General features: G+C 39.6%; 2 pseudogenes; one reads left to right on the top strand and one right to left on the bottom strand.

The window, feature by feature from the left end:
• Window positions 2959-4505, bottom strand: Gm14608 (predicted gene 14608; annotated as a pseudogene).
• Window positions 6654-7327, top strand: LOC100417627 (immunoglobulin superfamily, member 1 pseudogene; annotated as a pseudogene).

Genomic DNA, 11434 nt, shown 5'->3' with positions numbered 1-11434 from the left:
ATAGAAAACCTGAAGCCCAGGGAAAGGCATGGAGGATATTTTATTTTATTTTATTTTAGGAGCAGAGGAGTAAGTAACAGTTGGGATAGTAAGAAAGAACATAAATTGCAGTATCACTAACCATCAATGAGTTGAGCATTGTTTTCTTCTCTCAGAACTAAAACCAGCAAGCCACCAAAAGTGAGCACTCTGGTATTGGGGGTATGGGTGGGGGTAGGGATGGACACGGGTGCTGATCAGGGTGTAAAATAAACACATAAATTAATTGATGAGAAAAAAAGAAGCTCTCTGAGACTGTGTCAACAGTCGATGTACAGGAGAATCTCTGGTTTCATTTGCTTCACAGTTTCAGGTAACTGTCTGGACCCCCCTCACCCCCCCCCCCTTGTCCTTTATGGCTTTGGAAGGCAGCGCATCCAGCACTCTCACACTGAAAAATGAGTAGAACATGCAACTTCTACTACTTTGATTTTTAGGATCTTAGAATGAAAGGGGGACTATGCAAAGGTGATTTCTTTTAGTTGTAGGTGTAAGCCTTAATGGTAGCACAGGGAGGAGGCCCGAGGGTTTGTTAGAGGCCGAATGTCCTTGAAAATACTCTATACTAGCTAAACAATTGTAAGTTAGTTGTATCATTATATCCATTTTGAAAATATGAATTTGTTCCACTGAAATTGATAGATTGAGAGACAGCTTGAACATGACATGAATTTGTGTTTGCCTGAGCATGATTCCATCAGCAAGAAACATGAGATAAAGAAAATTGCACACAACTCTATTGAGCTGAACATAATAAATAAAGCACACCTCAACATCTACCAGACATATCCATTCACATTTAACAAGAATACTTTCCATCTGACTTCAGATAACCCCTTTTTACCACTTCAAATAAACACACTTATACCTCCTCAAAGTAAAGTGCCATTGTACTGTATTGTTTATATTTTTTAAAACATCAGCATACAAAAAAAAAAAAAAACCAAACCTATGTTGCCGTTCCTATCTGTTTTTCTTTCTGTGTATGGTATAGTGTGTGTGTGTGTGTGTGTGTGTGTGTGTGTGTGTGTGTGTGTGTGTGTGTCGGGATGGGGGAATGAAACTAACTTATGTGAAAGCACATGGATTCTGATGTTGAGAGCACTTTCTGAATTGCTTCTCTATCTTATTGTTTGAGGTGAGTTGTTTCGCTAAATGAAGAAGTCTGTTTTGATTGGCTTTCCAATGAGTCTCTTGGGATTTGCCTGTTTTACCATGCCTCCACTCCCAAACACTGGGATTATAGATGTGTGCTGTCATCCCAGACCTTGCAAAACTTTTAACATTTTTTTTAAGTTTTTGACAATACCATACATATATAATGCTCTGTGATCATGTTCTCTCTCCCAATTAAACTCTCATTTGCATCCCACTTCTTCCCTCCTTCCCAATATTCCTCTCATCCTTTTGTCCCTCTCTTACTTCCTTTCCTGACTCCCTCTTTCTTGTCCTCCATCCTTCATTTTCTCTTTTCCTCTCCCTTTCCTTCTCCCTCTATTCCCTCCCTTACCACAAGTACCTTTTTTGTGTATGTGTCTCTGTCTGTGTCTCTCACTTCCCCTGTATAGCCATTTATAGCAGCTCTGTATTCATGACTGTAACAGCCATATCACACCTAGCAGATATTTCCTCACCATACCCATATTAATCAACCTCCTCTTATATTATATCCCTTGGTATTTGTGTATGTCTGTGTGTGTGCGTTTGTGTGCTCGCCCGTGTGTGTGCCATAAAATTTCCAGTTGAACCAAAGACTTGGCAGGTATATATATATGTGTGTGTGTGTGTGTGTGTGTGTGTGTGTGTGTGTGTGTGTGTATGTTTGTGTGTGTGTGTGTATCTTTGATTATTTAGGACTCTTTGCATTGACAGATATCCAATGGCAAAAGACACTTTTTAAAACAAGCCTGAGTGCTGCAATAGTGTATGAGTATCAACATCAGTGTTCAGATGGCAATTTAACTATATATCCATTTGGCAAAACATCAGTAGTAGATTCCCTGAAAGAGCCTGTGAGTTCCGTAAGCATGGACTTCTGACTAGAGCTACAGTAACAAATAGCATTTACTCTCCCTCGGAGTAGGTCTCAAATCCAATCAGGAAGCAGTTGGTTAGTCCAAGAACATTCATACCAGTGAGCATACCTTGCCAGACAAGTCAGTATTGTAGCAAATAGTGTATAGTTGGCTGGGACCATTTATCACATTAGTCCCTGAAGAGCCTGCCTAATATCTTCAGCAACAATGAATGCTAGCCAGAAGAAAGAAAAATTACAGCTCAGTTTCTGCTTGCTTTCTCCATGTTTTGTGTTCCTGTATCCAGTGTGTGTGATGCCCTCATTAATTGGGTCTTACTGTATAGTTCTGGTAACATCCACCTATTATGTAGGTGCTGTGGATCTCCATGTTCATAAAGCAAGTTTCTTACCCAGTGAGCCATTTTGTATGGAATTCTATCTGTTTTTTTTTTTGTATACCACTAATGTGTGTATGTGTGTATGTGTGTGTGTATTTCATTGTGTAATTTTCATCCTTCCTTTGATAATATACTTTCATAATCTTCTAGTCATGCTTGTTCTTGGGTCTGTGACACATGATGCCAAAATGGTCCTCAACAAGTCCCAAAATGGCTTGAACATTTGCAATAGAAAATACTTCTTTTCTCCATGGAACCACATTGGACTTCATGGATGGAGGCAAAGGATAAAATTACAAATTATTTATCTTATTCTTTTCTTTCACCGTTATTCAGTTGGTGCTCCATGTTGGTTAAGTGTTTGGTCTCTGAGGCTGACTAGTCTTTTGGTCCCAGGCCACTAAATTTGTCTTCAACTCAATTCTCTTATCTTTAAAAATTAGATTCTTATCTTTAAAAATTAGGTTGCTGTGATGATTAAATGGGGTAGGGCATTTCTTTTTTTTAAATTTTATTAAGACACACTTTAATAATGCTAGAAAGGAATATTTTACAGCCATAAAGATCAGTAACTTTCCATGCAGAAATAAAAAAAAAATCCATTGCTCAATATCATTATTGAGGCAAGTGAAGAAAGATTATTCTCTTAATTATCTGAAATGTTAATTGTTTTCAGTGCAAAACCAGTTATAAAATATTTAAACTCAATATTTAAAAATAAAAAGTGGTCCAGTTCAGCCGTGTTCAAGCTTTAAATTTCATAAGACAAATCATTACATACATTTTATAGTAAAATACAGAGATCCGAGAAGCACTGGGTACTTCGGTATATATTGCTAATGAATCATACCAAGTTAGCAACAACCAAGCAGATAACATTCCCAATTTGGGTGTCAGAATCATGAAGGTGAAATGACTGCACCAACCTTTCCCTAGCTAAAAAGCTATGCAAACTAACGGTCAACATTCAGTTTTCTTTGCAGTTGCGTGCTCTAGAATGATATTCCCCCGCCCCCCCCCCCCCATCCCAAGTACCTGTGATTTCATTCCTGCGTCCAAAACTTGACCCAAACAATTTTTATGTTCCAGGAACACTTAGCTGATATAACCGTCTCTAACGTGAAGGGTCATGTACAGAGTACGACAGTAGATTTTTCTCTAGCCGAGCATAGGCTGACCTAAAGTGGTTTAAACTCTGCCCACGTCACTCATGTTATTGTCAGGTGCTGAAGCTGGTACTGTAGCACTTCCGTGTCAGCTGGCTCCTTGATGTTCATTTTATCTAGATTGAGGTAGTCCAGAGATTTGGAGTGAGCCCTCTTACCTTTAAGAAGGCATAGAGGCTAGGGCCCATGGAGGGCCTTATAAGGTTCATAAGGTAAGGGTTTATTGCACTTGTCTCCTGAGCTGGGCATCCGCCTTCGCCTCCTGCCATTAACCGCTGGGATCTCATATGGCTGATAGTACCTACTTCTAGTTTTATACAGATGAGAGGAACGCACGAGTCCTGTGTCCAGCTGTTTAGCGCTCAAGGGAGGCATGGCTTCTCCCTTGCTGTCTTCCGCTCGTGTGCACTTCTGGGCTAACTTCAGGAGTTCCTCACCAGTGGTGAAGCCAACCATGTGTTAGAGTCCATGTGGAGGATCTGATAACCAGACACAGTCCAGCGCATGGGCGAGGAGGGTGTGCTAGAGCAGGGGGGTTTCTCTGCCTCTGCTTTTCCTGGAGAGCTTCCCTCTGCCACAGGCAAGGGCAGGGTGGTCAGGGTACTTCAGGAATTCCCATTTATATCTATTTCCATCTTAGACACCAGGCTGCACACGCCAGACTAAATCCCAGATGATGTCACTGTGCAAGTTCCAAAGTGTCCCAAGGGAGCACGAGCATAATAAGTTTTCTGTTCTACTCCAGATACGGTTATCCAGGGTTCCGCTGGTTCCTCTATGGCCGGCGGCCACAGACCCCTGAGCCAAGGGTGGGCAAGGCACAGGGTTGCTGTGCCCAGGTGTGGGCAGAGGCCGCCAGTGGAGCCAGCCAGGTACCCGCTGCTCGGGGGTAGGGCATTTCATGAAGAATAAAAGAGGTGGTAAGTGGGCACTGGAGAGGGTAGGGGGAGTTGAATTTGAACAAACAATGGTATATATATAAATGTGTGTGTGTGTGTGTGTGTGTGTGTGTTTCAGGATATTTGATCACACTGTGAACCTGAGATTGTGTTATGGTGCAACTCAGCCCTTAGCACTCACCTTTAAGGCTCAGGTTAGCAGACTGAGGCAGTAAACTCAGAGAGAGCAGTTACTACAAGAAAATAAAAGTTACCTTTACTAACACACACACACACACACACACACACACACACACACACACACACGCCATAATGAAACATATTACTTTAGATGATAACCTAAAATAATGTACTAAAAGAAAAACTACTTAAAGTTAAGTTACTTGCTTTACATATATAACCTCAATCAATATTAAAATATAAGAAGCCTGTATACATTTAGAACCTAATAAAGATAAAATTATTTTGAACTTTTAAATTCTGTCAGAGGAGAAATGGACTTGTATTTATCCACAGTTATTCTTTATTTTTTATTTTAAGACTTGGCCATCAGACTTAAAAGCTACAATTGTGATTCAGTTTCTATTTATGAAGCTTATGAGCATTGATCTATTTTTCATTACCTACATATCTTACTTTTAGGGCCAAGGTTATCCAGGTAAATATGCTCCTATATAACATTGGGAGAAGATTTAATATTTAGGTTATACAACATTAATAACAGAAATATATTTTAGGCTGCTCAACCAATAATAAAATATAGTATAAAATGAGACTGACACCCTCAATAGAAGATATGCTGCTTATTTGATTTTGTATGTTCTTAGCATCCAATAAAGTGGTTCTCAAGCAGGGATGATACACTCCAGGGGATTCTGGCAGTATCTGAGTCATTTTTAAAATGATCTCTTATCTGGAGAAAGGTTGCTAATGGTATTTAATAGCCAGAGATACTTCTAAGCATCCAAGAATGCACAGTTTAGTCCATTACAACAATGAATTATCTTTCTGCAAATGCAAACACTGTAAGCTTTAGAAACCCTGTTCCAATATAATAACTAAATGTAAGGAAAATGAGGCCTATTGGTAGTACTTATTAAATCGATAAATGAATAAAAAGTTTTGGGGACAACGTTATTTGATGTTAGAGTCAATCTCATGGAACTGTAATGGCAAAGATGGGCATTCAACCAGTTGGTGCTAGCAAGATATAAAGAACTGTGTTTGCATGCATTCATTTCAGTGTGTGTCTGGGCCATATGGTTATTAAATATTTTGGACAACGTCCATGAGATATATTTTTCTAAAGGCTTAAGGCAATTGCTTCTGCAAATAATTATAAACCACAGGAAAAGAAAATATACTGATTGTCCTTTGGAAATAAACAGAAAATGATACAGGGAAAGGTTACAGATGAGTCAAATTCTGGAGGCCATAGAAAATTAGAGTTAAAACAATCCAGGAAAAGTGAGAAAATCAAGTCACTCTATTTTCAAGTCTATCTTAATCAAGGCAACTGACTCCAGAAGGGAAGGAAATAATGGAGGAAATGAAGAAGTAGAATAAAGCAAGTCAACATCTCACAGGAAACCCTAAATCCATTTAAAGGGCTGTTATTGAACTCCTATAGTAAATATGTTCTGACCATGAAGAATAAAAGGTTTTTTTTAGGAAAATAAATCACAATGTTGGTGACATGACAAAGAAAAAGTTGTTCTTGAATGTAACAACGCATCCTTCAGAAACTGCAAGAGGTCAAGAGACCTTGAGTTTACAAGCTATGCAACAGTAGATACTGAATTCAGGTGTCACTTTTAGAGGTATAGATTTTCTGGCTGTGGGAAGAACTATATATGTCATTTTAGAGACCGGAAGATTCAGGGAATTATGGATGTAGACAGTCCCCTGAGGGAAGCACCTCTACCTGGGCAAGCTCACAGTGGAGCTAATAGAGCTGAATGAGAGCGGAAGAAACGTGTCCTTGATTATATACATGAAGAGGCATAAATCTAAGGCAAGAGAAGGAAAGAAGCTTACATCCCAATTACCACTTTTGTCCAAAGAAAGTAGAAAAATAAGCATAGACTGGGGAAGAACTGGCCGAACTGTATCTTAAGGGTCTCTTCCCTTTCTAGGTCTCTACCCCAAACCAACTCTGACAGCCCATCCTGGGCCCATCCTGGCACCCGGAGAAAGCCTGAGTCTCAGGTGTCAAGGGCCAATATATGGAATGACGTTTGCTTTAATGAGGTTGGAAGACTTGAAGAAATCATTTTACCACAAGAAGCCAATAAAAAATGAGGCGTATTTCTACTTCCAGGATCTGAAGATACAGGATACAGGGCACTACCTCTGTTTTTACTATGATGGGTCATACAGGGGCTCTCTGCTTAGTGATATCCTGAAAATCTGGGTGACTGGTAAGATATGGGTATGCTACGGAACAGGTTGTAAAGCTTCCTCTGACTCCCTCTCTCCTCTTGTACTTAGTCCCCCGGCCAGAACTAGTGGTGGGGGTCAGGAACAGAATTTGTGCACCATACTGAGGGATTTGTAAAGTACAAATGGGAAGACAGAGGAGGGAAATCACCCTAAGTAGTAGAAGGAGTGGAGACTTTCACCATTGGCTGTTTGTATTTTGGGTCTCATCCTAGACACTTTCCCTGGCTACTTGTTCAGCCCAGTCCTGTGATTCAAATGGGTCAGAACGTGAGCCTGAGGTGTGGAGGACTGATGGATGGAGTGGGTCTTGCACTCTACAAGAAGGGAGAAGAAAAGCCCCTTCAGTTTCTGGATGCCTCCAGCAACATTGTTGTTTTCCCTCAAGTTTAAAAGCATGAAATTCAATGATTGTATATATGTTCCATGCATTCCTCAGTCAGAAGTTGTTTAATAGAGAACCACTCACCTATGGACTCCCCAAAAACTGTATTTTGAAATCTGGTTAAATTTAATTCTGATGATAGGTTTTTTTTTTGTATATATTTGGAGCATAGAAACAGTCTGTCTTAACATTGTTTGTTGCATAGGCAACTGCCATATTTTTCATCTCCTTGGTAGAGGTGGGCCTCACGTGCAATTGGTATAATATAAGAAATTACTGATAGAGGGTCAAGTAGAGGACTGGATAGCAGTTAAGGAAGGGTTGTGAAGCTTAGCAAGCCTCTGAGACTGTATTAGAATTTGGAGGTAATCAAGGATTTGTACATTGAAAAGTTGAGATGTTTTACCCATTAGGTTGGCAAAAGAAAAAGTTGAATAATAGCTAATGTTACTTCAAAGTGCACGGAGCTGGATGCCCTGGCCTTTGTGAGTATTGTGGCACAGCCCTTTTAGAGTATATTTTTACTATGCCTAGTTAAATAAAAAATGTTCTATCTTCATTATATCCAATACATAGATATGTACATATAAATTCCATACAGAAATGTTTAAATGAAGTATCAAATACACCCTATCCCCTTCCTCACCAAAGGTATTTGATTAAATAAACAAGGCTACAGCTCTGTTATGAACTAGTTCATGTCAGTTAAAAAGTATATGATAGGTCTGTATCTATTGAAATGGGAAATACCTAATGTATATTCTTTGTTTGTTTTATGCAAAAGCAAGAGGTTTATTTTCCAGTGTGTTGGGGTCGACTTTCAATTAGTCCCTCAAGGTAGGTTACTATAAGGCGACCCCGAATGGCTATTACAAGCAGTTTTTATACTTTTTAGGGGCACAGTTTACATCAGCAAGGTTACAGTTCAAACTTATTAGCTAAGCATATTGACTTATAAATCTATTGGCTAGCAAGCCTGACATGCATTTGAACTCTACCTGGGACTTTCTAGAGGGTCAGGTGACTATCAGTCAGTACATTCTGAGAAGTTTTTACTCAAGAAAGATACTGTGGGTGGAGAATAGAACTTGGCCTAGCCTTGACCTAAGGTGGGAGGGGGAAGCTGTAAGGAGGGTGTGGGACTGGAAAAAGCCCTAAGGTATATTGTTTATTATTATTATTATTATTATTATTATTATTATTATTATTATTATTATTATTTTAATTAGCTATTTTCCTCATTTACATTTCCAATGCTATCCCAAAAGTCCCCCATACCCTCCCCCCAACTCCCTACCCACCCACTCCCACTTTTTGGCCCTGGTGTTCCCCTGTACTGGGGCATATAAAATTTGCAAGTCCAATGGGCCTCTCTTTCCAGTGATGGCCGACTAGGCCATCTTTTGATACATATGCAGCTAGAGTCAAGAGCTCTGGGGTACTGGTTAGTTCATAATGTTGTTCCACCTATAGGGTTGCAGATCCCTTTAGCTCCTTGGGTACTTTCTCTAGCTCCTCCTTTGGGGGCCCTGTTGTTAAGGAGAAAAAAAAACAAGTGGAAAAAAATATAGCTTGATACCGTTTATTTATTAAACAGACAAACAAACAAACATCTTTTCCAGCCAGCCAGACCTCCCACATCTTTTTCCATGGGTCTCCCCAGGCATGGGTCTTCATGTCTTCTCCCCAGCCCATCAGATCTAGCTTTGGTCCCATATCCAGTATCCTGAACAATATAGAGCTAGACAGACATATAGATCAATGGAACAGAGAAGAACCAAACATGAGTACATGTAACTTCTTCCACCTAATATTTGACAAAGCATAAGCTAAAGAAATGCATCTTCAACAAATGATGCTTGGAAAAGTTGGAATTCTAGTGGAAGAGAAAGAAGTTAGACGAGTTTCAATTCACCCTGCATAAATCTAACTCCAAATGGATCAAAAATCTAAACCTGAATGAAACCCAGATATAGCTGTGTCTTGTGAGACTATGCCGGGGCCTAGCAAACACAGAAGTGGATGCTCACAGTCAGCTATTGGATGGATTACAGGACCCCCAATGGAGGACCTAGAGAAAGTAACCAAGGAGCTAAAGGGATCTGCAACCCTATAGGTGAAACAACAATATGAACTAACCAGTACCCCCTGGAGCTCATGTTTCTAGCTGCATATATATCAGAAGATGGCCTAGTCGGCCATCAGTGGAAAGAGAGGCCCATTGGACACGCAAACTTTATATGTCTCAGTACGGGAAACGCCAGGGCCAAGAAGTGGGAGTGGGTGGGTGGGGGAGTTGGTGGGGAAGCATGTGGGGGACTTTTGGGATAGCATTGGAAATATAAATGAAATAAATACCTAATAAGAGAAAAAGAAATTGCCAGCAAACAAACAAACAAACAACCCCCCAAACAAACAAACAACCCCCCAAACAAACAAACAAACAAACAAACAAAAAACATAGCACATCCTATGACACAGGTGTACGAAAGCACTTTCTGAATAAGACTCCATCTGCTCAAGAATTAAGGCCAACAATTGACAAATGGAACTTCATAAAACTAAAAGGTTTCTGTATAGTTAAAAAAAAAACCAACTTGGTGAAGAAGAAGCCTAAAGAATGGAAACTAATCTTTGTCAGCTATATATCTGACAAGATTAATACTCCAGATATACAATGAACTTGGTGGTTGGGGAGCCTAGCACCTAAACAGAGAGTTCTCAAAAGAAGAAAAATAACTAAGAAATATCTCAAAGTGTTCATTATTTCTAGCAATGCAAATCTCTGGATAATGTGAATCAAAACAATTTTGAAATATCATGTTATCCCTGGAAGAACGGTAAAAACCAATAAAACAACCAACAACAAATGCTGGGAAAAAGAACCTTCAACCATTATTGGTGGAAGAGCAAACTGGTGTAGCCATTATGGAATTAGTGTGGAGAAATCTCAAAAAGCTATAAGTAAAACTAACATATGATCCAGCTATAACATATCTTAGTAGATGTCCAAGGGATTTGATATTCTACTCCACAGATACTTGCTCAGGTATGTTTATTGCTGCTTTATTTATAATATCTAGGAAATGGAAAGAACTTAAATGTTCTTCAACTGTTGAATGGATAATGAAATTGTGGCACATATACACTATGAAATACTATTCAGCTGTGCAGAAAAATGAAATAATGAACTTTGCAGGAATGGATGGACACAAAGTAGATCATATTGAGTGAGGTAACTATGACCCAGAAAGACAAATGTCACATGTCCTCTATCATGTAAGGCTCCTAGCTTCAGATCTTCAGATGTTAGTGCATATGTTGATGTACTTTGCAGAATCCAGAGAAGTAAAAAGGGAACATTGCTAGGGTAGGTGGTAGGAAACAGCAGAGAGGGGAATAGCAGGGGTTATAAGTCATTTGATGGTAAATAGTTCTATAATGCTGTCTATTGAAGAAAATATTAACCATTTTTCTTCTACTGAAGAAAAATGTATGATACACATAAATCTGTGTACAAATACACACAGAGTTTAAATGAAATTTTGTCATCTGGGCTGATGTGCTCTATCCAATAGCCAAGGACCACCTAACAAAACCCCAATACCAGGCATGAGAAGCCCTCATTTGAGTTACTGGTCAGGGTTGGTTGTCCAAGAGACTTCTCAAACACTAAAGGATATTACTATTGCCATTGGTTGCCCCCAAAGGTGGAAGGTAAATTTCTATTGCTGAAGATATCATACATTTCAGTCAGAGGACCCCGGGGCTCCTGAGCTGTACCTTACTTAGATACTTGTTGCATGAGGACTAACTTTCATGGTAACAGAAGGTGCATGCTAGCTTCCAAAAGATGGAAGCAACCATCAGCCCTACCTAACTACAATGCCTATCAACCACAAAAATGAGTAGCATGGTACAATAACCCTAAGTGTTCAGTAGTGACTTGCATACCTTGGTGGTAACCAGCAGATCTCTAATTGGACTTAAGACCCATTCAACAAGAGGGAAATCCTGCCTGGTGTTGGAAACCTAGCCAACTACCAAAGGCCATAGATCTTGGAGGAACATCTATAACCACCACATTACTA

The sequence above is a fragment of the Mus musculus genome, chromosome X, assembly GCF_000001635.26.
Source record: "Mus musculus strain C57BL/6J chromosome X, GRCm38.p6 C57BL/6J".
Classification (NCBI taxonomy): domain Eukaryota; kingdom Metazoa; phylum Chordata; class Mammalia; order Rodentia; family Muridae; genus Mus; species Mus musculus.
This window is presented reverse-complemented; position numbering and strand designations above follow the sequence as displayed.